The sequence below is a fragment of the Bubalus kerabau genome, chromosome 13 (genome assembly GCF_029407905.1).
Source record: "Bubalus kerabau isolate K-KA32 ecotype Philippines breed swamp buffalo chromosome 13, PCC_UOA_SB_1v2, whole genome shotgun sequence".
Taxonomy (NCBI): domain Eukaryota; kingdom Metazoa; phylum Chordata; class Mammalia; order Artiodactyla; family Bovidae; genus Bubalus; species Bubalus kerabau.
The window spans coordinates 80,941,775-80,967,896 of record NC_073636.1 but is presented as its reverse complement, the minus strand read 5'-3'; the positions used below and the strand labels follow the sequence as shown (position 1 = coordinate 80,967,896).

The 26,122-nt window shown below is 39.8% G+C and overlaps 1 protein-coding gene across 1 annotated transcript in view; it reads right to left on the bottom strand.

Annotated features, from left to right (window-relative positions):
- The window catches only part of TSHZ2 (teashirt zinc finger homeobox 2), an 885,630-nt gene that overhangs the window by 686,728 nt on the left and 172,780 nt on the right, over positions 1–26,122 (bottom strand). Inside the window, exons 5-7 of the mRNA XM_055545340.1 lie at positions 24,312–24,453; positions 21,940–22,402; positions 13,345–13,397 (exon numbers count right to left, since the gene is read on the bottom strand). The gene's annotated coding sequence lies outside the window, so the exon portion shown is untranslated. The remainder of the gene's footprint in view (positions 1–13,344; positions 13,398–21,939; positions 22,403–24,311; positions 24,454–26,122) is intronic.

Below are 26,122 nucleotides of genomic sequence, written 5' to 3'. Positions count from 1 at the left end.
TGAACCACAGAGAAGGCTGAGCACCAAAGAATCGATATTTTCAAACTGCGGTGCTGGAGAAGACTCTTGAGAGTTCCTTGGACAGCAAGGAGATCAAACCAATCAATCCTAAAGGAAATCAGTCCTGAATATTCATTGGAAGGACTGATGCTGAAGCTGAAGCTCTAATACTTTGGCCACCTGATGCAAAGAGCTGACTCACTGGAAAAGACCTATATGCTGGGAATGATTGAGGGCAGGAGGAGAAGGGGATGACAGGATGAGACAATTTGATGGCATCACTGACTCAATGGACTTGAGTTTAAGCAAATTCTGGGAGATGGTGAAGGACAGGGAAGCCTGGCATGCTGCAGTCCATGGGGTCACAAAGAGTCAGACACAACTGAACAACAACAAATGCATAACAAATACTTAAAAGATAATAATTATTACTGTCACTCTTAACTATCATTTAAGAACATCAAAGAATTTGTTCTTGATTTTCTTCATGGTCACAAATGTGAACCTTCATCTTGAGATGGCTGGGGAAAGTTTTAAAATCCTCTTGGTGATTCTTGGCCAAAGCAGACAGGGTACCCAAGGGTAATGCTTAAGGAAGAGGGGGTACTTTTATTTGTCCCCATGACTTGGAGACATCTATTGGCATGTAATGCCTGGGTTCCAGACACACTGAACACCTTGCCATGCACAGGTCAGTCCCACACAGTAAAGAACTGGCCTGCTCCATGGACCAGAGGGGCCACGCTCCCACCATGAGACACCCTGAGCCAAATGTCCCCCAAACCCCACCTGAAACCCTCCATCTGCTCTATGAGTTTCCAGTCTTTTAAATAGTGTCACGTCAAATGTTAGCTATTGGGTGTAGCAGGCTTTTCTGTGGATGGCAGTCTAGTTACCTACGAGTGCCAGGGTGATAAGAAAGTTGCTAACAGAGGAAGGGGATTATGAGTGAGCACAATTAAAATAACCCCCCATTTTTATAGAACCCTGATTTGATTTCTCCCTTGTAATATGGCATGTACTATAAATTAGGATTGCAAAGGCTGGCCCTACTTTGGAGGCACTCCTATTTTCCCAGTCCATTTTCGGCTTGGTGTAGTATCAGTTAGAAATAAAAGCAACAGGATTCATATCTCATTGCATTTTGCAAAGACAAAAAATAGTTCCCAGCATGGAGAGGCAAAGGGATGCCAAGTTTCAGTCTCAGATGAAACCTTGTTCCTTTTGCTAAAATTCACTGGGAATGGCCATCTATATTGGATACTATAACACTTCACTATGGATGTGACAGAAGAAACCTAGTGAGATTTTTGGAAAAGACGGCAGATGAGAGGGCAAAAAAAGAGAGAAAGAGAGAGAGAGAATACACTGATTCTATTTTTCCTCCTGTTTCTATTTTTCTTCTCTTTTTCAATCAAATGCTCAGATGCCTATTTTAGTGATCTCAATGGACCATAGACACTGTTGTCCTAATTTGTTCTATGATATGCTCTTCATGTTTTATACTCCTTCCATCCCAATCCAGCACAACACACCGTCTTAATCCTGTCGGCCACGGGTGTATGAAGGGTGCTAGAACTCGGCCAACCACTGTGTATTAAATTAACATTCATGTTATGCCAACAATGTGAATGTCTGTGCTATAACATGATGAACAAACACAGAAGACATATTTGTGTCCTTCCAGCCCTCACAAGGGAGAAGGCAATGGCACCCCACTCCAGTACTCTCGCCTGGAAAGTCCCATGGACGGAGGAGCCTGGTAGTCTCCAGTCCATGGGGTCGCTAAGAGTCGGGCATGACTGAGTGACTTCACTTTCACTTTTCACTTTCATGCGTTGGAGAAGGAAATGGCAACCCACTCCAGTGCTCTTGCCTGGAGAATCCCAGGGACAGAGGAGCCTGGTGGGCTGCTGTCTATGGGGTTGCACAGAGTTGGACATGATTGAAGCAACTTAGCAGCAGCAGCAGCCCTCAGAAGCCAGCTGAGAAAATCAAGACGTACTTATAAGTCTATGTATCCACATAACAAACATTTATTATGCTTTTGGACAAGACTCTGGACCACATGCTAGGAACACTGTGGGCCTGTCCTCATGGAGCTTACAATCCAGATGAGGAAACACATCATCAATAAGTAATCAAACTACAAACAATATGATCAGAGAGGTGAAAGAAAATGGTTGCAGTGGTAGAGAATTAAAGAAAGGCGGTAGATGGATTCAGGGAGGAAACAAATTTACCACATAAAGACAAAGGCAGGCAAGGATTAGAGGTTGGGAACTGAAAACAGAGAAGTAAGCTGTGTGAAGTTTCTAAGTTAGGGAAGAATTCTCCTGGTTCAAAGGGAGACCAGCGGGACAAGGAAAGGGCGGGAGGCAAGGTGTCAGGAGCACAGACAGGAGGCAGGAGGCAGACCGAGTACAAGGGAAGCCAATGCAGCAATGGGCGGGGCTGCGACTCCACAGTCACTGTGCTTTATGAATGTTTCTGCTCCCACAGAGAACACAAAGGAGAGGGCTCTGGGGAGCGTTTGCAGAAAATGATTCTCCACCAGTTCAGGAGAGAGGTGACAGCAGCTGGCAGTACCCAACTTGTGGGAAGAAGAAAAAAAGAAGTGCAGCTGGGTGTGAGCTGCATCTTCCAGGAGGCAAAGACAGGACTTGCAAGCTAGGAAGGGAAGGAATCAATGAGATCCCGTCAGGTGTCTGGCTTCAGAAGCGCTGGCACAGCTGAGACACTGAAGGACCAGTCCAGGAGTGAGCTGAGTGAATCTGTGCTTCTCACGTGTAGGGGCTAGAACATGTGACAAGGTAGAAAATACAAATAATACAGCAGAGCTTCATCACACCATATCAGAGGGGCTTGTGAGCCGGTAGTGGAAGGAGAGGGGAAGCATTCTGAAGGCAACCAGGACTTATAGAGTGGAGACTCTACCAAATGCTAAACTCCACACTTGAGTCAACTCAACCCCAAATCTGCATCTATGGTGAGTTGTAGCACCTGAATGCATAATGGTCAAGAGCATGGTTTCTGGAGTAAGACTATGAAAGTGTTAGGTCGCTCAGTCATGTCTGACCCTTTGTGACCCCATGGACTGTAGCCTCTGTGCGTGAGATTCTCCAGGCAAGGATACTGGAGTGAGTAGCCATTGCCTTCTCCAGGGGATCTTCCCGACCCCGAGATGGAACTGGGGTCTCCTGCGTTGCAGGCGGACCCTTTACTATCTGAGCCACCAGGAGTAAGACTATGGATCGATACAAATCCCATCACTTACTGGCTGTGTTGAACCTGTCCAGGCCTCAGTTTCCTGCCTGCACCATAGGGGTGATAACAGTTTCTGCCACAAAGAGAATCATAATTATACAGTTGGTCCTCTGTAACTGCAAGATCGGCATTTGGACCCTCATCAGTTGAATCCGTGGATGTAGAATCTGCAGCTGCAGAATCTGCAGACCCAGAGGTCCAAGTACGCGATGCCATTACATAAAAGGGGCTTTTCAGGATCCAGATCTTGGAATCAATCCCCTACAGGCATGGAGGGACAACAGAATGTGCTAATGTATGCATTAACAGGGTGATTGGGACACAGAGAGTTCAGTAAGCCTTAGTGACTGTTTTTTTTGTTTGTTTGTTTGTTTACTATTTTTACAAATGCTGCACCCTTCAAATGGCCAAATCTGTTTTTCTATGGTTGGTACCTGTCAGGGCTTATTCTGAAGAACCTTGAGTATCAGGGACTCACTAATGTTTTATGATATTTTACCTCACTTTACGGTAGTCATTTATGACAAGACCAGTATGACATAAACTGCCATAAAGTAAAGCAGAGCAATCACACAAATGACCATAAATCAAGGGGCGCAACCGAAAAGGGTCATAAACGGAAGGAAATTGAGGGAAACAGGAGCGAGGGAGAGTGGGGAGTGGGGAGCTGGCAGCACAAGCTTTGAGAGAGCGGAATTTCAATCGAGAACAAAGTCAAAAAAAGAAAAATTAGATGGATGTCTCCAGGGATTGTTTAAGTTTCACAGACACACTTCCAGACAAATATGGTACACGTTTATGGTTTCAAAAAGAAAACCATTATTTTATGCCCTACTCTGTCATGCACTTTTCTATTTAAAAATGCTATTTCTAATCCTATCAGTGTATCTGGGATCCATATTGGACTTCAGAGGATTTTAGACTTCATAAGACTAGGAAGTAATTTTGCAGGTGAGGAACAATCGATGTCCCTGGATTCATTTGCAGTCCCACTCGCTAAAAAGGGGCTTCTTAATAAGTAGATGTTTTTGCTTTTCAATTCTTTTCTTTTTTTAATATTTATTTTATACTATTTTTTTCTGAACCTTGTTATAATGAAGAGAATAGAGAATACATAGATTCAGTGTGCTTAGAAAATCTCTGCTCAAGTGTGTAGGAATGAACAGAGATGCCTGCAAAGATCAAGAAACATGTTTTCAACCCTTGTAATTAGACTTAGCTCAACTTTTAAATGGGGCTTCCCAGGTGGTGCTAGTGATAAAGAATCTGCCTGCAATGCAGAAGACATAGGTTCAATCCCTGGGTTGGGAAGATCCCCTGAAGGAGGAAATGGCACCTCACTCCAGTATTCTTGCCTGGGAAATCCCAAGGACAGAGAAGCCTGGCGAGCAAAGAGTTGGACATGACTGAGCACAGTGCAACTCTTAAATGAAGTCACAAAATAAAACCAGGACAATTGATTTGGATCAATTTCTGATTACAACTTTCCTCAGTTATAATTCAGGCAATAGAAACTAGATGGAAAGATAAAAACATAAAATTTTAACTTCTATTTTTGTCACAGAGAAAATTTTGTGACCAATTACCACTCCCACCCCAAGTGGTGCATTTAAAAGTACAGTTGTGTCTTGGTATCTACAAGGGATTGGTTTCAGGACCCATCACAGAGGCCAAAATCCAGACACTCAGATCTCATAGTTGGTTTTCTGTATCTGCAGTTTCACATCCATGGATTCAACCAATCTCAGACTATGTACACTGCAGTATTTATTGGAAAAAAAAAAAATCCTCACATAAGTGGCCCCAGGGAGTTCAAATCCATGTTGATCGAGTCAATTGTGCATACAATAGATTCTGTGTTTAAGTAATTTCACAACTAATCCTCTTTCTTGGGGGTTAAAATTTGCCTAGCTAAAAGAATGCTTCTGTTTAAACACCCTAATTTATAACACAGTCACTCCCTACAAATGTGTATGGTCTATTCAATTCAGAATGTACAAACTTGGAGGTTTTGCAAAACAGAGCCCATCTGCTTGTCTAACAGACCTCTCAGGCCACCTGCGTGGATCTTCAGGAGCAGGCTCTGTCCTGTGCGCCAGTGGAGACTTAACGCACAAATCCCAGGTTTCTCCTGAGATCCACGGTGCTGCTAGTGTGCAGGCTGGCAAATCCAGACTACGCGGCAGTGAATTCTGTGCCTCCTTGCTGAGGCTTCAGAAGCTTCGGGGAAACAGAGGCTACTGTGCCATCAGCTTTGCACCTCTGTATTTTTTTAATTTTTTTTTTACAGTAGGTCCTGGTTGGCATCTTACATACAGCAATGTGTACATATTGATCCAAACTCCTAATCTATCCCTCGTCACTACGCTTCCCTCGGCAACCATCAATTCTTTCCCTGTGTCTGTGAACCTGGTTGTTTTGCAAGTAAGTTCATTTGTACCATTTTTTTAGATTGTGCATAAAAATGACATCATATGATGTTTGACTGTCTCTGACTTACTTCGCTTAGCATGATAACCTCCAGGTCCATCCACCTTGCTGCCAATGGCATTATCTCATTCTTTCTAATGACCGAGTAATATTCCATTGTATATACGTACCACATCTTCTTTATGCATTCCTCTCTTTTTTAAATTCATTTATTTTAACTGGAGGCCAATTACTTAACAATATTGTGGTTGTTTTTGCTACACATCAACATGAATCAGCCACAGGAGCATATGTGTCTCCCAGCCTGAGTCCCCCTCCCAACTCTCTCCCCACCTCATCCCTCTGGGTTGCCTCAGAGCACCAACTTTGAGTGTCCTGCTTCATGCACCAAACTTGCACTGGTCATCTATTTCACATATGATAATGTACATGTTTCAATGCTATTCTCTCATATCGTCCCACCCTCGCCTTCTCCCACAGAGTCCAAAAGTCTGTTCTTTACATCTGTGTTGCTTTTGCTGTCTTACATATAGGGTCATTGTTACCATCTTTCTAAATTCAATATATATGCATTAATATACTGTATTGGTGTTTCTCTTTCTGACTTACTTCACTCTGTATAATAGGCTCCAGTTTCATCCACCTCATTAGAACTGACTCAAATGCATTTTTTTATATCTGAGTAATATTCCATTGTGTATATGTACCACAACTTCCTTATCCATTCGTCTACCGATGGACATGGAGGTTGCCTCCATGTCCCAGCTATAGTTATCCATTCCCGTCTTGATCGACACTTAGGTTGCTCCCATTCTTGGCTATTGTAAGCAGGGCTGCAATGGACACTGGGGTGCATGTGCCTGTTTGAACCACGGTTTTCTCCAGATATATGCCCAAGAGTGGGACTGCTGGATCATATGGTAGCTCTATTTTTAGTGTTTAAGAAACATCCATACTGTTCTCCATAGTGACTACACCAATTTACATTCCCATTAACAGCAAAGAAGGGTTCCCTTCTCTCTACACACTGACCGGCATTTATGATGTAGATTTTGTTTTTTGTTTTTTTTTGATGAAGGCCATTCTGACTGGTGGGAGGTGATACCTCACTGTAGCACTCATTGGCACTTCTCTATAATTAGTGACATTCAGCATCTTTTCTTGTGCCTCTTGGCCATCTGCATGTCTTCTTTGTAGAAATGTCTATTTAGGTCTTCTGTCCATTTTTTGATTGGGTAATTTGGTTTTTGGAAATTGAGTCCCATAAGCTGTTTGTAAATTTTGGAGACTAATCCCTTCTTGGATTGCATCATTTGCAAATATTTTCTCCCATTCTGTGGGTTGTCTTTTTGTTTGTGGTTCCCTTTGCTTTGCAAAAGCTTTTGAGTTTAATTACATCTCATTTGTTTATTTTTGTTTTTATTTCCATTACTCTGAGAGATGCATCAAAAAAGATACTGTTTTGATTTATGTCAAAGAATGTTCTGCCTATGTTTTCCTCTAAGAGTTTTATAGTATCCAGTCTTACATTTAGGTCTTTTATTCATTTTGAATTTATTGTTGTGTATGGTATTAAAGAATATTCTAGTTACATGTTTGGAAATCCACCAGGTGACAAGTTACAAATGGCTAACACCTCTTATACTGGGGTATACTTGATTGAGATGCAAAACATTCTTGAATCATTGAAGCAGACTTTGTATCATCATGATCGACCTTACCCATGCCTAAATGATATCCTTGCCTAAGCATCCAGGTAGCTGGGAATGGCATACTTGAATGAGTTTGCTCTGCCCAGTGCAAAAAGTCAAAGGGAGCCCTGAATTGCATGTATGCTATTCAAACACACAAGCACTCCAGAAGCCCATGTATATGCAACAAAACTGAAAGCTACTCTTTTTTTGTTTGTTTGTTTGATGAAATAGGCTACATTACCGCAGAAGCAGAGCTGCAAATGACTTCTTGAAGGAGCAGGAAAACAGAATGTGTTCAGAAAGTACAGCAATTTAACCCACTCCAACAGATAAGACATCATCTTAAAAAGTCTGACTTATCTTTCCTTCGATCCTAGTAGGTACGTTTGAGATGATCCAGTTTGATGTTGAACAACCATAATTGAGAGGAAACATAAAGATATGAGTCTGGGGAAGGACTCTATGGATTGCCTTGACAGGCAAAAGAGACAGAAATAAAGTATCAATAGTAGCATGCAGTATTATAGAGACTGTTTTACATCTGTTTTGCATAATGCTTTTTCAGTCCTTCCCTCCCTGTCCATGAGTATTTATTTTATTTTTCATTTTTTTGTCTTTCAAAATAAATTCTAGAAAAGAAAGGGTAGATGTGGAGAAGAAAAAATAATAAACCCTCTACTCTATTGTTTCTTGACTTTACTAATCATCATTTTCTGGGGTAAAAGGGGTATTTATAATGATGGTGCATTTGTGGCTCCATTGCTTGAGAAAATAAAATAAATTAACAGAAGAATGGCAGAGGGAGGAGACGCTGACATCTGAATTTTTGATGCGGCCTTTGCGTTCTCATTAGTACACTGTCCTTTTGCATTGCTTTTGATTTATAATGTAATTGGAGAACTATAGAAATGTTAATGGCAGCTGCACAGCTTTAAGGCTGACAAAACTGTTTACTAATTATTGTCTTTAAATTTGGTTAATCATTAAAGTATTAATTCTCTGGGTTCATTTCAGACGGGACCACCACTGGGGGAGGTCAGGGAGAAAGGTATTGCCTGGTTAGAAAGGAACGTTCATAATTGTGTTGCATCTCCCCCTTGGTTGACCTTTTAAAGGGAGGGACAGATTGTGAATTAAAATTCTCTGCACTAGGGCTCAGTAGCAAACCTTAAGGTGAGCCGCTGCATTTTGTTTTGTATTTAGATGAAAAATTGCTGCTCATGTTTACACTTTTTTTTTTCAATGTGTGCTGCTCACTCTCTTAAGGGAGAGACTGAGATTGCAACGATTATTCGCGAGGCTGGTGAGGAGGTTACTGAACCATTTGGAGTTGGCTTTCCTTTTGTGGTGCATAATTATAGGGGTTTATTCACAGTCCTTTTTTTTTTTTTTTGCTTTTGAATGATTCACAGTTTCATTCTTTGTTCTCTACCTTGTGAAGGATATGATTTATCCATTTTTTTCCATTTTTGTATGAATTATTATTTGGAGTACTATGTTATTCCCTGGAATGCTAGAATTAAAGATAATTCTTCAAAACTAAATAAATAAAGAGCCAACCTCACTACAGTAATGTTCTCAAAATCTGGATAAGGCATACCAGAAAAGGAAGGCACAGAGCCATTATTCAACCAACACGTCTCCCACTCAGACGGCAATCCTGGGGCACATTATGTTGTAAAACATCGTATTCCCCTTCTAACTTCTTAAATTGCTCCAGATGCCCTTCAACCATAAAGAAATGTAGTGATAATTTTTTTTAAAGCTGCATCATCTGTTTCCATATCTGACTTCCTTCAGATGTGCCAGTTAGTTTGGGAAGTTCGAAATCAGAAGCAAGTTCATGCACACAGTCCATACACACACACACAGGGATGACGCACCACAGTGAGCGGCAGAGTGGAAGAGAATCATTACCGCTACTCACCGCCTCACTCTCGCAGAGAACTATTCACAGGCTCTGCGACTTAGTTTCCTCATGCCACAAAATGGCAATGATGATAATGCCTACTTGATGGGTTTTTGTAAGGATTAAATTCATTCATATATGTAAAATATTTAGAATCTAATACCAGGCACATAATAAGTACTTAATGAATGCAAATTATTATTTCCTAAAGTTGGTTAATCACCCCTTTGGTGAACATAAGATGGACTGGAGTGATTCATAAGGAAAGTTTTATTCTGATGTTGACTGCACGTCAATTAGGATGCCCTTGGCTATGAAGAGGAGAGATTATTTGTGAATAATTTTCCACCAATTACTAAACAAATTGCTAAATAAAAATTGCCTTAAAACAGGGGTTGGCAAGCTATAGTCCACCAGTCAAATCTGAACTTTTGTATGCTTTTATATGCTCTGAATATCAAGAATGGTTTTTACAGATAAATAACTGCAAGCAATTTGGTGATAACACACGCGCACACACACAAATCCATTCTTCTCCTTAGTAATCTCTACTATGACAATTATACTCTATTATTGTATTATTTTGAATTTCATCAATAATTAATTGATGGAAATTTGTTTTGTTTCTTGTTACATAAATATGTGATATCCTTGACCTTTGCTTCTTGGTCTGTAAAGTCTAAAATATTTACTATCTAGACCTTCAGTACTCTCTTATACAGTCAGAGCTCCAGAATTAGAGCACTCTCAGCTGGTTAAGAAAGCAGTTCTATGATTGTGTCCATTCTGCCACTTAACATGTGAGCCTTACCTGCAGGCTGGCTTCTTTGATGGTCACAAGATGAGTTTCTGCAGCTCCAGAGATGCAGAAATATCCTCTTCAGATGTCTGTTTCAGATTAAGGAAACCCTTCCCAGAAATCCCCTTGCAGAGTCTTCTTACCTCTCATTGGCTAGAACTGGGACAGATGTCTGCCCCTGAAGCAATCACCACAGAAGCGAATGAGATTTTGCTAAGTGATGACTAATCAGGTTCTACCTTCCTGAACTGGGGATGTGCTCAGCTTTCTTTGAAGCATGGAAGAAAGGTGGATGGATAACACACCACATTGGGGTTTAGTTAAAAAAGGAAAGGGGGAAAATGGATACTGGATAAGCAATCCTTAGCATATTTATTTCTTCAAATATGATTTAAGGAAAATAAAATGAACACAATGCACCATGCTTTCATAGCTCTTTTTACCTAGGGTAAGGCTAAATTTTTAAATCTATTTAAATTAAAATATTAAACAAGAGTAAAAACCTCAACAAAATATTAGCAAGCCAAGTTAAACAATAAAGGATCATACACCACAATCAAGTGGGATTTATCCCAAGGATATAAGGATAGTTCAACACCTGCAAATCAATCAATGTGATATACCACACCACAAAACAAATAATAAAGATCACATGATCACCGCAATAGATGCAGAAAAGCCATTTAACAAAATTGACATCCATTCATCATAAATACTCTTAATAAAGTTAGCATAAGGTAACATACCTCCATATGATAAGCCCTATGTATGACACACCCACAGCTAACATCATACCAATGGTGAAAAGTTGAAAGTTGTTCCACTAAGATCAAGAACAAGACAAGGATGACCACTCTTTTATTCAACATAATATTAGAAGTCCCACGCACAGCAATCAGAGAAAAAATTTAAAAAAGAAAAGCATCCAAATCGGAAGAGAAGTAAAACCATCATTATGTGCAGGTGACATGACACCATATAGAGAAAACTCTCAAGGCTCCACCAAAAACTGTCAGAAACAACAAACTCATTCAATAAAGTTGCAGGATACAAAATTAATATGTAGAAATATGTTCATTTCTATACACTAACAATGAACTATCAGAAAGAGAAATCAAGAAAATAATTTTTCCCACTCAATCAAAAACAATAAAATAGCTAGAAATATCTTTAAGTTTCCCTCCACTCATACTCCAATCTTCATCCATGATTGTAATAAAGGTAGATAATGGCTAGAAAAAATAAAACTTTTAAAACAAACAAGAGTATAATAAAGAAAAGTCCATGGCAAAAATTAAGAATGTGGTATACAAGAGATTAAATCACAAAATGACTAAGATTTAGGCAATTCTGCCTGTTGGTTACTGATTATACTATATTCTTTCCTTAGGAAGTCCTACTGATTCTTCAAAGCGCAAATTAAAGATTGCCTTCTCACTAGAGTCTTCCCTGATAGCCTCCTATTCCTGCTATACTCATATAAGATTGGTCTCTCCCAGAGCATTCTTTTTCTTATATCTCTTAAAACAAGGGCCACACTGTATTATCTATGTGTCATTCCTGATTGGAAACACCTTCTTCATCATTCAACCGTTCGTCAAACACTTGTTGAACACCACTTACATGGCTCACAGAGAGCATCTTTACCCCCATTCCAAGCCCTGGCAGCTAAGGCATGACCTATGCGAGGTGCTTACATTTCCTGTACAAATGAAGGAACAACTGGGCAATCAAATAATTCCATGAATTGACAGTATCTACACAAGTTTAGCAAAGGAGGAAAACATTTTGAACACTTTGCACTCTAGAAATTTCTTATTTAATTGAAAACAAAACCAATCCACCTCATGAAATCTCTGAAGTTGGTGTCACTTTCAGAAGTAGGCTCAGATGAAAATGTTTCTGGAGCAGCACTGAATTAACACATGGATAATTGAAGGTAAGTTCTTTTTGCCCCCAACCATTAGCTCTTTATTATTTTACTTTAAACGTATTTATTATTTCTTTCTTGTAAGAGAATTCAAGAAAACCTAAAATTGGACTCCTTTCACCATTTAAAAATAATTTCTAATTTTTGAATAACATTTTTAAAATTAAAATTTGATCACTTTACTATCTTACTTGGGGACAGATGTCGATGACACTGCTTTCAAAATAAAGGCAGGCTCCTCCAGATGGCTTCACAGACACAGTCACCGCGCCCACGCTTGCTTGCTTCCCACTCTCTGCCCTCTCCACCCCTCTCCACTACAGCTGCCCTGGTTTGCCTGCCACATTTCAAAGGGGAGCTATTCCCGCCTCAGGACCTTGGCTCATGCTTTCCCTCCGCTCCAAAAGCCCTCCAACTCCTTTATCCTCAAAGTCTCAGGTTACACATTACTTCCCTAGGGAAGACTTCCTGTTCTCTCCAAGCTAGAGCAGGCTTCCATTTCAAAATGGTCTCAGGATGCCAGTATTTTTTTCTTCAAAATTCTTACCCAACTTTTCATTAAATATATCCCTTGTGTAATTATGTTTGATTTCTGTCTTCCCCGTGAGAAGGTAAGGTCCGTAAGGAGCAGAAACTATGCACTGTGAACTGCTACATCTGCAATATTTAGAACAAGGTCTAGAACATACTAGATCATCAGTAAAGGTTACCTGAATAAACACAGAAATGAGCCTGCCCACAGAGCAGTTAAGATCATTGCCTGGGCCAATCAGTATTCCTCCTGCTGTTGCCATTTAGTCGCTAAGTCATATCTGACTCTTTGAGACCCCATGGACAGTAGCCTGCCAGACCCCTCTGTGGGATTTTCCAGGCAAGAACACTGGAGTGGGTTGCCATTTCCTACACCAGGAGATCTTCCCGACCCTGGAATCCAACCCATGTCTCTTGCGTCTCCAGCACTGACAGGCAGATTTTTACCATTGAGCCACCTAGGAAGCCCCAATATTCCTCCAGGACCACACAAATATTTTCTCTTGACAAAAAAAAAATTTATTTCTGCATTCAGGCAACAAATACTTGTTGAGAACCTGCTGTGTGACCGATCCTTGCCGTCAGTGTGGATAGAGCCCATAACCAAGACCGTGATCCCATGGAGTTTACCTTCTAGTGGGGAGACCCAAAATGAAGGAAGCATCGGTATTTTCTTTGAAAATATGTTTTTGTGGTGGTGGTGTCTTTTTTCCAAAACTGACTTTTTTTGCTGTGAAAAAATAACAGCCACCATCAATTAAGCAAGTATTTGAGCTTAGCTTACCTTGGAATGCCCCTCCACACCAGCAAGAGTCTGTACACGTGAAGATCTCTTTCCTGAGTGGAAAACAGACAAATAATATATTTCAGGGTTAATTTAACTTTTCAAATTACAAATTCATCTAAAGTGCCATCCGCCGCCGGTGATAACTCACGGTGCTGCCAGCCTTTTAAGTACTGTAGCGATGGGCTGTGTTCAACTCCTTAGGCACCCTTCTTAAAAGATGGCTACCCTGGGGTTTATAGCGAGCCTACATAATCATATATCGAAGCTTGGCTTATTTATTTCCATGTTTCTGAAGTCCCATTAATCACTTTTCTAAGATGGCCGACGTGTTACATAATTAATAAAACATAGGAGCTTAGGGAAAAAGCCCAGAGAGAGTGAGAGATTCAGACAAATGCTGAGAAATGGTGTCCATTTTTGGTACCATTGAAAATCTCAGTTTTCAGAAGATCAAGTCTTAACTGGAGTAATAGGAAACAATCATTTTTCTTTTTTTTTTTCCAACCCTCTCCTCGCTTTCTCTTGTTTGCTGAACTTAAGATGCTGGTCGGTGCAAATTCTTAACCAGGAAGAAAAGTACAAATGCAGGGACGGGTAGCAGTAGTGAATAAAATCATTCATCCAACTTCTCATTATTTTGCCTCTGGTGACTGCCGGGTAATAGCTTGTCTGTGGTTCTGACCCAGTTCTGAAACCCTTCTTCTGGTACTCCACCAATTAATCTAATGGTTCATTAATTGCAAACATCTGAAATCATTAGAACCTGATTGAGCACAGAAGCATCAAACCTTCCAAAGCTGTAAGTGCTTAAGCAGCAAATGGGCTCATTGCAAAAGAATGTCAATGTTTATAGTAGATGTAACCCAAACTCGGGTGTTCATTGACACATTGTTCCATTTGTATACAACCACCCTGGCATCTATCTGTTCAAGAGAGCATGATTTATCCAGTGCTATATCCTGGAACTGACAGGCCAAAGATTAGAGCTTAACCCAGATGAAAGCCGAGGCTGTGTGTATTCCTAAAACAAATATTTAGTATCTGACAAGCTCTGGTTAATATTAATTCATGATAGAAGGCAGTCAATTTAAGCTTAGTTCATGCCAAAATCTATTTGGGTTTTGTAAATCATTTTTTTCAGGATTATAGTGTAGAGAATCCAACAAAAAGAAGACTTCCCTAAAATTAGAACTCTGCAGACCTGGACAGAGCTTTCAGAAAGCATCCACCCCAGTTATAAATGGGCAATCCAAAAGCACGAAACCCTCCTGTAAATGTGCTTTGTTTGACTAGCACACAGTTTTAAAATAATCATCTTTAATTATTTGCCAAGTCTCAATTTCTGACTTTTCTTGCAGATGTGGCAATACTGGGTCTGGGTTCTCACAAGGCAACAGTTGGCCGGGGCTGAGTGGGGGCGGGCCCTGCGGGAGACACACAGGCTTCCATGTAGCCAGAGCCCCCCTTCCCGCCGTTCATACACTCCCACACTCACCTCCCCACTGCCCATCTAACAGGTGGGGAAATGGCGTCTAGGAAGGGAGAAGGGCTGTCCAAGGACATGCATTCAGTTAGCATCAAAGCTGGGACTGTAACTCAGATCTCCTGATTCAACTTTACTTAGTTAGCAGCAGTCAATGCCATTCCATATTGATACACACATGGTTTTTGGAAGAAAAATAATCAACAAAAATTTTGGTGTTCGTTTCCAAAGATCATAGAGCATGCCTGGTCATCAGCATTATTATCAGTTACTCTTCATTATAGCACACTGTGTTGTTACTTCTGGAGCTTTGAAGATGGGTGATTTCACAAAACTGCTTCCCTGGTGGCTCAAACAAGTAAAGAATCTGCCTGCAGTGCAGGAGACCCAGGTTCGATCCCTGGGATAGGAAGATTCCCCTGGAGGAGGGAATGGCTACCCACTACAGTATTCTAGCCTGGAGAGTTCCATGGACAGAGGATACAGTCCATGAGGTGGCAAAGAGTCAGACACACCTGAGTGACTAACACTTTCACAAAACTGCAGTCCATTAAGACCTTTCTATCTGTGGGCACCTCTAATTTGGTTGGGCAGTGGCTTTCTATATTAGGGTATTGACACCCTTACCTAACCTTGTGCCAGTCCTGTAATAATAAGTACGACTACCATTCATTTATTATTAGACACTTGCTGTGTTCCAAACTGCCTATGCACTTTTCTCCTTAATATTCAGCACAGTCTTCAAAGATAAGTCCGTTGTTCTCACTTTACAGTTGGAGAATTTTCAACTTAGGAGGACAAAACATCCAGCTTAGGATTACATATCTTGTGAATGACAGAAATGGAATTTGAAACCAAGTTGTTCAAACCCCAGTGTAGCACATGCCACACCGGCCGCTGCTGAGCTTTGGGGGTTTTCCCCTCTACTAACGCACACGAAAACAATGCCCCTATGTCTACGTCTTATGTCGTTCAAAGTAAGGAGGCAAAGAAATACAGGAGAAACACACGGTCGGGAATGGGTTAAATTTTGTTAGCATAGGTTTTAAAAAAATGAATTCTTTGCATTTTTAAAATGTGTGTTGGAAGCATATTTCTCGGTATGCAACAAAAACATTTAGGCTCCCCTGTCATTTAGGTGAATTCTGTTTGCATGCTCTCTTCATGGAATACTGATGTTAATTTTTGGTTAAGTTTAATCTTATGAAGTATAAAGCAATTTGATAGAATAAGTAACCTTTCATTAAAGTTCAATACCATACTTAAGGAAAATGGGACCGTGTGCATTAATTGATAGTTGACAGCTATTATTTCCATGAAAACCTTTTATAGTAAAATTTCTATTTGATGGATTGGAATTTATAAAATTTGCATTTCACTGAGCTGGATTCAACTGGAAGTACTGGGGATGTGTTTCCTCTTTAAACAGTATTCCATCTTTACATTTTTATCAAACACTTATTAATGGATGGAATCTTAAAGAGTACAATACAGATTTCACTTAATAACTCAGGTTTATTAGTGCATGAACACAAGTATTTGCCCCATATTTGACTTTGATTTTAAAATATGACTATTTATGAGTATTTTTATCTGTAGAGACTTAATTAGTACAGTTTGGGGCAAACTGCTTAATAAATTTTATTTTACTTTATTTTCATTTTTTAACTCACAATAAATTATATAAATATGGCTGGGAATTTTTCTTCCAGTCAGCAGTTTGGAAGAAATATTATCTCAGATTTGGTATATTCAACTTGAATTACAAAAATCCTAGACTGGAATTATTCTATTCAGATCCTGTCACACTGTACCCCTACACAAATATGACGATCCTTGAGTGACCACTGAGATTCAGCCTGATGTCATATTCTAAGATTTTAACAGATGAGAAGGCATTACCACGGAAGCAATCTTTCCCCATTAATCCTGATCAAAGAACTAGCAAGATTTCCCATGGTTTTCTAGAAAGCACTTATGTTGAAGTTGCTACTGATGTATAAGAGATAGGAAGGTTGAGGCCAAGAACAGTGAAGTTACTTGAAAATAAACTAATTCAAGAATATGCCAAGATCAGAATTTGAGATCTTCTTCTAAAATGTAACCACCATATTTAAGAAAGCCTTCCCTTCATGCTGCTCCCAGTACCTGGAATGTCTTTCTCTTCCCCAGGTAGACCTGGTTCCACGACACCCTTCAGGGTTCAAGTGAAGTGCTCAGACGACACCCTGACCCACCCTCCTGTTACCTACCACTCGGAGCATGCATCACAGGTGACCGCTACACAATTATCTCAGTACTTTTTTGTTGCGTGTCTCTCCCATTAAACTTTGGATCTCTATGAGGGCAAGGATGTATCTAATTTGCTCACCCCTCTACATACTCAGTGCATGGTATCAAATTAGTTCCAAGTAAATTGTTGAATGGATGGATAAAGACTCCTAAAACTCAGAGCTCAAAATTCATTTCTGCAACCACAAAGTAAACATCCTGTGAGACCAAGGATTCCTAGTTTGTATGAAAAGGCACAGCTTCTTTCTGTACTCTAAAAATTGGGAATGATAAATTTTAATAAGATATTTATATGAGCTCCTTATGATATAACAGAAATCAGAAGGTTGGGTGAAATCCAACCTTCTCAGAAATCCCATTCATTTCCCTAATAGCTACTTATGTGGTACCAGCCATGAATCCAAACCCACAGGACCCACAGTAGGTTCTTTTTTAATCATTTCAGTAAAAAAAAAAACAAAACTCTCTTGTTTATTCTCCCCCTCTGTGGCACTGCTACCCCAGAACTAATTCACCAGGAATTATTGAGCAACTTACTAAGCATGATAAAAGATACAGTAACATCTCAAATGATATCATTCTAAACTACAACTTAGTGTGACATAAAGAGAACATGAGAAAATTTCATAAGAAAATTGGACAACAATGCAATTCCTCAGAGAACTACTCTGTGTTCAGAGTTAAGGCCCCCATAGCTGAAGGGAAATAAAGCTCCTGTGAGCTATAAATTCCTGTCTTTTCAGAGAGTTTCTCTCATCTTCTGCTCCCTTTGAGTAAAAGAGTTCTTGGGGTCTTTTAGTATCTTTTCTATGGTTAGGATTATTTATATAAAGATATATCACCTTACTTTATGAACTAGAAACAAGAATTTACTAAAATGGATTAAAAATCTAATCACAGTTCCTGTAATCTTGTCATCAAGCCAGAGCTAACATATACATATATATATATATATATATATATTTTTTTTTTTTTTTATTATAAGGGCCGGATAGTGAATATTTTAGGGCTTCCCAGGTGGCCCTAGTGGTAAAGAACCCACCTGAGAATGCAGGAGACATAAGAGATATGTGTTCAATCCCTGGGTTGGGAAGATCCCCTGAAGGAGACATGGCAACCCACTCCAGTATTCATGCCTGGAGAATCCCATGGACAGAGGGGTCTGGCGGGCTATAGATCAGGGTCGCAAAGAACTGGACACAACAGAAGAAACTTCCCCGCATGCACAGTAAATATTTTAGGCTTTACAGGCCATTCAGTCTTGGTCACAACTCAACACTGCCCTTGTAATACTGAAGCAGCTATAGATAATGCATAAATGAATTAACATGATTATGTTCTAATAAAGCTTTATTTGTAAAAACAGATGTCAGGTTCACCGACTTTAGTTTATCAGCTTCTGATGCAGGCTAGAGTTTCTGGATAAAGCCTGATTTTCTAGTGAGGAGTTAAAAAGAACTCACACTGGGGATTGCATGGAATGCCCCCAACATTCTCCTTTCTACTGCTTCCATCCATTGATAGATGCCTGAAATCATACCTGAAAGGTTTCAACTCTTTTCTTGGTCATACATGTGACTAGGTATGCCCCTATGAGAGAAAAAAAGTGCTGTGCAGTCAAATATGTTTGGGATACTGGATCAACACATTTAAGCAGATTTATTTATTGAAGAACTTTCTAGAGCTTTTAATGTGCTAACGCGTCTTGAAAATAGAGGAGAACAAAGCATAATCATTTCCTAAAAATATGACTACAAAATCCTTTTGTGATAGCATTTGTAGGACTGTTTTCCACCAAACACAACTTGGGAAATGCTATTTTAACTTAAGGGTGCCATTAACAGGGAGTGAAAAATAATAATAGCTATCGTTTTCTGAGTCCTTACCCCATATGATTATATATGCACTATTTAATGTAATTCTTGAAACCACCCTATTAATGATATCCTTCTTTATAGTTAGGGAAACTGAAACAGGTTAGGAAACTTCCTTTTGGTTATATAACTAGTAAATGGCAGAACCAGGTTTCAAATGTGCATGTGTTTTTTTTTCAAAACTTAAGATCCTAATTTCTATTAAATTTTAGAGGCACCATCATTTTAGTTTGAAATAAGGACTTCCTAGAACCAAAGAATTTCAGACCAAGAGGGACCATTAGAAATACAGCTTAATCCATGTATAGAGAAATAAATGTATCACTTAAAAGAAAAAAATCAAAGCCAAGAGAAAGGACAGGACTAGTCCAAGGACACTTAAGTCCTCAAACCGTGGGATCAAAGCATCAAAGAATACTGCTTTTTATCTCAGTTTAATTCCCCTTCTAAAGAAGGCTTTGCACAGATTTGCTCAATGAAGGAAGGAGAGAAAAAGGTTATATCAGTCAGGGTTATTTCATTTGCAAGAGGCAGAAAGTCTACTCATACTGACTTAAGCAGAAGAAGAATATTTTGGCTCATGCAAGTTAAAAGGAGACACCTGGCTTCAGGTAGGGGTTAATCCTGAAGGCACACAACTCACCCAGACCTTACAGTTCCCACCTCCCTGTGCTCGCGCTCACGTTTCCTTCTTCAAGTCAGGTTTTGTGTAGCAGTAAGACGACTGCCAGCAGCCACATGGCTGTATCCTCCCATGTTCAAATACAGGAAAAAATTAGGACAAAAGACCCAGGCCTGATTCTCATGTGATCGAATTAGACCATGTGGCCACACTGAACAAACTGTGCTCAGAGTAATAATAGAAAATCAGAATTCAAATCATAAGCTAACTCTCTACATTGCCAAATATACCATTAATCAAGAAGCTAGAATCAGTTGCATGGGTGGGGGGAGAGGGGAAAATAACTTTTTGAGAATAGTATCAAGGGTAAAATGGGTATATTAATACATACCTTAAAAGGTTGTTCTAAGGATTAAAAAAGAAACAAAATATGTAAAGTGTCTACCATGACACCTGACAGATGGTAAGTGCTCGACCAATATAAATTTTTTTACACCTTAACTGCCATCAAAGATTGAATGCCAGCAGTATTCTCTTGCTATCTGATTCTGTTCTCATCTAAACAAAATGTTGTTCATGATGGTTTTAGGGATGAAGGGATCCAATACAGCCAACAGTGTAGTACACAACAAGAAAATCACAACAATGGATTTGAATTATTCTCAGAACGGTTTCATCAAAATAAGAAAGTCTTTTTTCCCATAGAACAGTTTTTACTTGACGGTGATATCTTCTAAAAATGTCAAGATTATAACAGCTTGTAAGAAGAGCCCAAAAAACAGACATTGAAAGAAAAATTCAAGCAAGCTTTTGAAAAATGCCAGCAGAACTACTCAAGGAACTGGAGGAGAAAAGGATGGATTCTGGAGATATAGGAACCCAGAACTCCAAGCAGCAATTTCATCTATTTTTCTGTAGACTTTCTAAAGAACTCAACTACATCAGTTCAGTTCAGTTCATTTCAGTCGCTCAGTCGTGTCTGACTCTTTGAAACCCCATGAATCACAGCATACCAGGCCTCCCTGTTCATCACCAACTCCCAGAGTTCACTCAAACTCATGCCCATCAAGTAGGTGATGCCATCCAGCCATCTCATCCTCTGTCGTCCCTTTCCCCTCCTGCCCCCAATCCCTCCCAGCATCAGGGTCTTTTCCAATGAGTCAACTCTTCGCATGAGGTGGCCAAAGTACTGGAGTTTCAGCCTCAGCATCAGTCCCTCCAATGAACACCCAGGACTGATCTCCTTTAGGATGGACTGGCTGGACCTCCTTGCAGTCCAAGGGACTCTCAAGAGTCTTCTCCCACACCACACTTCAAAAGCATCAATTCTTCGGCGCTCAGCTTTCTTCACAGTCCAACTCTTACATCCATATATGACCACTGGAAAAACCATAGCCTTGACTAGACGGACCTTTGTTGGCAAAGTAATATCTCTGCTTTTCAATATACTATCTAGGTTGGTCATAACTTTCCTTCCAAGGAGTAAGCATCTTTTAATTTCATGGCTGCAATCACTATCTGCAGTGATAAGTGGCCAAATTTAACCACAGCATCATTTAGTGAATGTTATGTCTTAGTGATACTTCTAAATGTGACGTAGAGTCTATGCCTTTTTCAATACCATCACCATCACTCTTTACCTAGTAGGTAAGAACTCAAGATTCCAGAAGAAGTCAAATGTTTTTCTACATAACAAAAACACCTCACCAAAAAATGCAATAAAATCTTGAAATGAGCAAAAGAAAACATGCTACAAACAGGGAACAAAGAGGAGATTAACTACTAATTTCCCACCAGAAATAATGGAAGTCAGAAGATATAGGGATGGCATATCTGAAATGCTGAAAGGAAAAAAAAATCAAATAACCTAGAATTCTATATCCAGCAAAACCAGCTGTAAATAATGACTTATTTCCAAAGAGTGCAGTGTGGAATAAGGAGAAAAGAATAACTTTTCAATGAACAGACTTGACAAACACTACCCCACCTAGGTCAACATCAAGTCATAAATCATGTGAACATTATATACCCTTAATATAATGTGAAAATTACACTGTCCTCTTTCTCCAATAACCCATAATCCCAGTCTTATCAGAGGAAAACATTTGACAAATTCCAGTAAAGGAACGTCCTACAAAATGCCTGACTAATCAGTTCAGTTCAGTCACTCAGTCATGTCCAACTCTTTGCAACCCCATGGACTGAAGCACACCAGGCCTCCCTGTCCATCACCAACTCCCAGAGTCCACTTAAACTCATGTCCATTGAGTCGGTAATGCCATCCAACCATCTCATCCTCTGTCATCCCCTTCTCCTCCCACCTTCAATCTTTCCCAGCATCAGGGTCTTTTCCAATGAGTCCATTTTTCGCATCAGGTGGCCAAAGTATTGGAGTTTCAGCTTCAGCATAGTCCTTCCAATGAATATTCAGAACTGATTTCCTTTAGGATGGACTGGTTGGATCTCCTTGCAGTTCAAGGGACTCTCAAGAGTCTTCTCCAACACCACACTTCAAAAGCATCAATTCTTCAGCGCTCAGCTTTCTTCACAGTCCAACTCTCACATCCATACATGACCACTGGAAAAACCATAGCCTTGACTAGACAGACCTTTGTTGGCAAAGTAATGTCTCTGCTTTTTAATATGCTGTCTAGGTTGGCTTGGCCAATACCCCTCAAAATTTTCAAGGCCATTAAAACTAAGGAAAGTCTGAGAAGCTAAAACAGCCAAGAATAGCCTAGGAAGCAGGCTGACTAAATGTCATGTGGTATCTTGGATGAGATTCTGCAACAGAAAGAGAACAAGTGATTAAAAACTAAGGAAAGTGAAAAATCTATGGATTTTAGTTAATAATAATATATTAATATTTGCTCATTAATTGTAATAATTATGCTATTCTAATATGACTTCCCTGCTGGCTCAAACGATAAAGCATCTGTCTACAATGTGGGAGACCTGGGTTCGATCCCTGGGTCGGGAAGTTCCCTGGAGAAGGAAATGGCAACCCACTCCAGTACTCTTGCCTAGAAAATCCCATGGACGGAGGAGCCTGGTGTCCATGGGGTCGCAGAGTTGGACACGACTGAGCGACTTCCCTTTCTTTCATATACACTGTTAATAACAGGGGAAACCAGGTGTAGAGCATATGAGACCTCTCTGTAGTACCTTAATTTTTCTATAAACCTAAAACTGCTCTAAAAAACAACTATTTTTTTAAAGTCCCAATAAATTTAAAAGAACTAACCTCACACAAAATTTGTCCATAACAAAAATTAACTTTGAAATCACAACATATTAAGATTTGTAGAACATTGCCAAAGCAGGGCTTAGAGGGAACTATATGGCCATACATGTTGACATCAAAAAAATACATACAGTTATCATACAACCCAGTAATTCCATTCTGACAGGGAAAAATGACAACACATGGCTATAATATTTACAACTGTCAAACAACCAACAGTCTGAAATCAATGATCTAAACTTTCACCTTAAGAAGCTAGTAAAAGAAGAGAAAATTAAACTCCAAGAAAGTAATAAAGTATCATAGAAAACTACTTGTAAAATATACATCTTGCAAAAGACTGGTATCCAGAATATATAAACAATATCTCAGTAAGAAGATAAACAGACCATTAAAAAATGTGAAATACTTGAGCACAGTCTTCATAAAATACACACACACACACACAAATGACCAACAAGTACATGAAAGATAATAAAGAATCATGGGTCCTTAGAAAAACTGCACATTAAAGTCACAATGAGATACCCCTTTAAATGTACCAAAATAGCTAAAGTAAAAATGATTAATAATACCAAAAATTGGGGAGAATGTGGAATACTTGGAACCTTCAGATATTGCTGGTACAAATATAAAATGATACAGTCACTTTAGAAAACAGATCTGCAGTTTCTCAGAAAGTTAAAAATATATACACTTATCATACAATCCAGTAATTCCATTCTGAGGGAAAAGAATGACAACATATGGCTATAACAGTCAAGAAATGGAAACAACCCCAAAGCGCATCATTGGTGAGTGGATAAACAAAATGTGGCATTATTCACACAATGGAATTTCAGTGAACAATAAAGAGGAATAAACTATTTATTGATGCTTATACCTGCTCTGAAAAAACATCTTGACACAAAGAATTCAAATGAAAATACAGTTTAACAGAAGGACAATGGGTATTATTGAAAGTGAGCACTGACTGCGATTCTCCAGCTTTCAAGAGCTGTCGCATAATTTTTCATCCTAAAGAAGACTCCCTTTTTTGACCTAAGAAACCTCCTCTGGGCATAAAACTGAGAACTTCTAGATCATAGTATGGAAATCAAGAGTAAAACACAGAAACTGCTAAATACGTTCACGTAAGAAAAGAAAGATTAAGGGCAAAAGAAGAAGGCAGCAAGGATGGGATGGTTAGACAGCATCACTGACTCAATGGACATGAACTTGAGCAAACTCCGGGAGATAGTGGAGGACAGGGAAGCCTGGCATGCTGCAGTCCATGGGGTCACAATGAGCTGGACACACTTAGCGAACAAACACCAACAACGAAAAAAAGGAAAGTAATGGCCTTTTGTTGGCAATTTTAGAGGCTGTGAGGTGAGGAGTCTAACAGAGAAAAAAAAAAAAGTGATATTAAAAAGGGAGGAAAATGGAAGATGATCCCAAGAAACATACCAGGCATTCAGAGGGGGTCAGGCTGCAGGAAATTCCACGTGGCAGGGAAGGACCTAAATGCCTAGAATCCATGGCAGCATGTGTTGAAACACTTCCGTCACTCAGCACTTCCTGGGGCTTTCCTCCGTTGCCATGCTCTGTTCTAGGCACCAGGGATACAAGTCAGCCAATAAAATAACAAATCACCTGGAGGAGACTCTCAACTGTGTGAGGCTGTTTTGTGTGCCGGGTTGTAATTTCCCTTCACCCCAAACCAGCAACAAAATTCTGCTCTGAACAAAAGCATTGTTTTAAGGGTGCACTGAGGGATGAGGACAACAGAGGCTGCCCAACGAGAGTTAAAACGATACCAGCAGGTGAGATGACAGTCACAGGAGGGAGGCACAATGGTTAAAAACAGATGCTGTCGGACAGACAGACAGACAGCAGCAGACTGACCCAGGAAGCCTTAGAGACCTCAATGAGGCATTAGTAGATCTGCATTATGAAGTGGTAATAGCTATGGCTATTCACCAACGTTTCAGTGCCTCTCCTTTCAGGAAAATGACGTAATGGCATGCCTCTGCTGCGTTCAAGTTCACTGGCTTTAGCCTATGGACTATGCTGAACAGAAGTGGAATGCGTCACTTTCATGGTGATACCGTTTGAAGAAAATGAATAAACAGCCATGTCCTCCTAAGTTCCTCTGCCATGGCAACCAAAAACCACGCAGTTGTAAAGCCTCTGTCAGCCAGCTTCTCGCAGTGAGGAGAAGAACCCCCGGCTAACTTGAAATCAACATAGAACATGAGCAAGAAATCAACCTTTGTTGTTCACAAGGCACTAAACGTGGGGGTGGTTTATTACCGCAGCACAACCTAGCTTATCCTGGCTAATCCAAGTAGACTGAGTCAGTCTGCGTGGATATCTTAGGAAAGCTGTGGGACCCAGGGATCCCAGAGATTTTTTTTAAATATCTTTTTAAAATAACAGAGTCCTCTGAAGGAACTAGGAAGAGTGTGCTTTCAGATGCCAGATTGGAACAGATGAGAACATAAAAGCAGTAAATTCAGCCCTAAGGATTCTGGAAGGTAAGGCAAGCAGCATGACAGGTATACTTGTCTTTTTCTGACAGGAAAAAGTATACACCTTCATTCAGAGACAATACTTTTTATCCCCCTAGAACTAAATTCAAGCTGGATTTGTCCTCTGGGGATTTGTTTAAAGGATGAGGAGCAGAGTGAACAACATCTCCCGCCACAAAATCACCGAAACGTTGTAAAACTGCAGAGTCCTTTCAGTGAACCCGTTGAGGAGGAAAAGGCACCACTGGAAGCGGTGAGCCAGTGAAGGCATTTTTCAAGAAAAGCTAAGACAATGTGGACCAAGCAAGCTGCTTTCAGATGACCTAAGGCCAGGCTACCCAGCTCTGGTCTTGGCCAAACATTTTCACAAGGTTTTTCTCATGGCCACTTGCTCCCTGTAATATTCAGTTACTAAATATTTCCTTTAAATTGATTCCATTGATTTACTTCATTAGATATATCTTAAAAGAAAAAACTGTTTTGAAGAGCATAAATTGAACACCAGTATCCTTAGCCATACATATAAATTGAAAACCCTCATAACAATACATACATATGAAAACAGAATAATGCATAAAATTATCCCATTTTATCTGGAGAATGTAACTTGCTAAAGTTTATAAGCCTGAGGCTTGCCTGTGGATAAAGGGAGACTTACAAAATGATAGCACCAACCTGAGTCTTTCTCCTTCACTAACCAGAAATAAGGAGAATTTATAGAGAGAATAATCTTAAGACTAAACATTC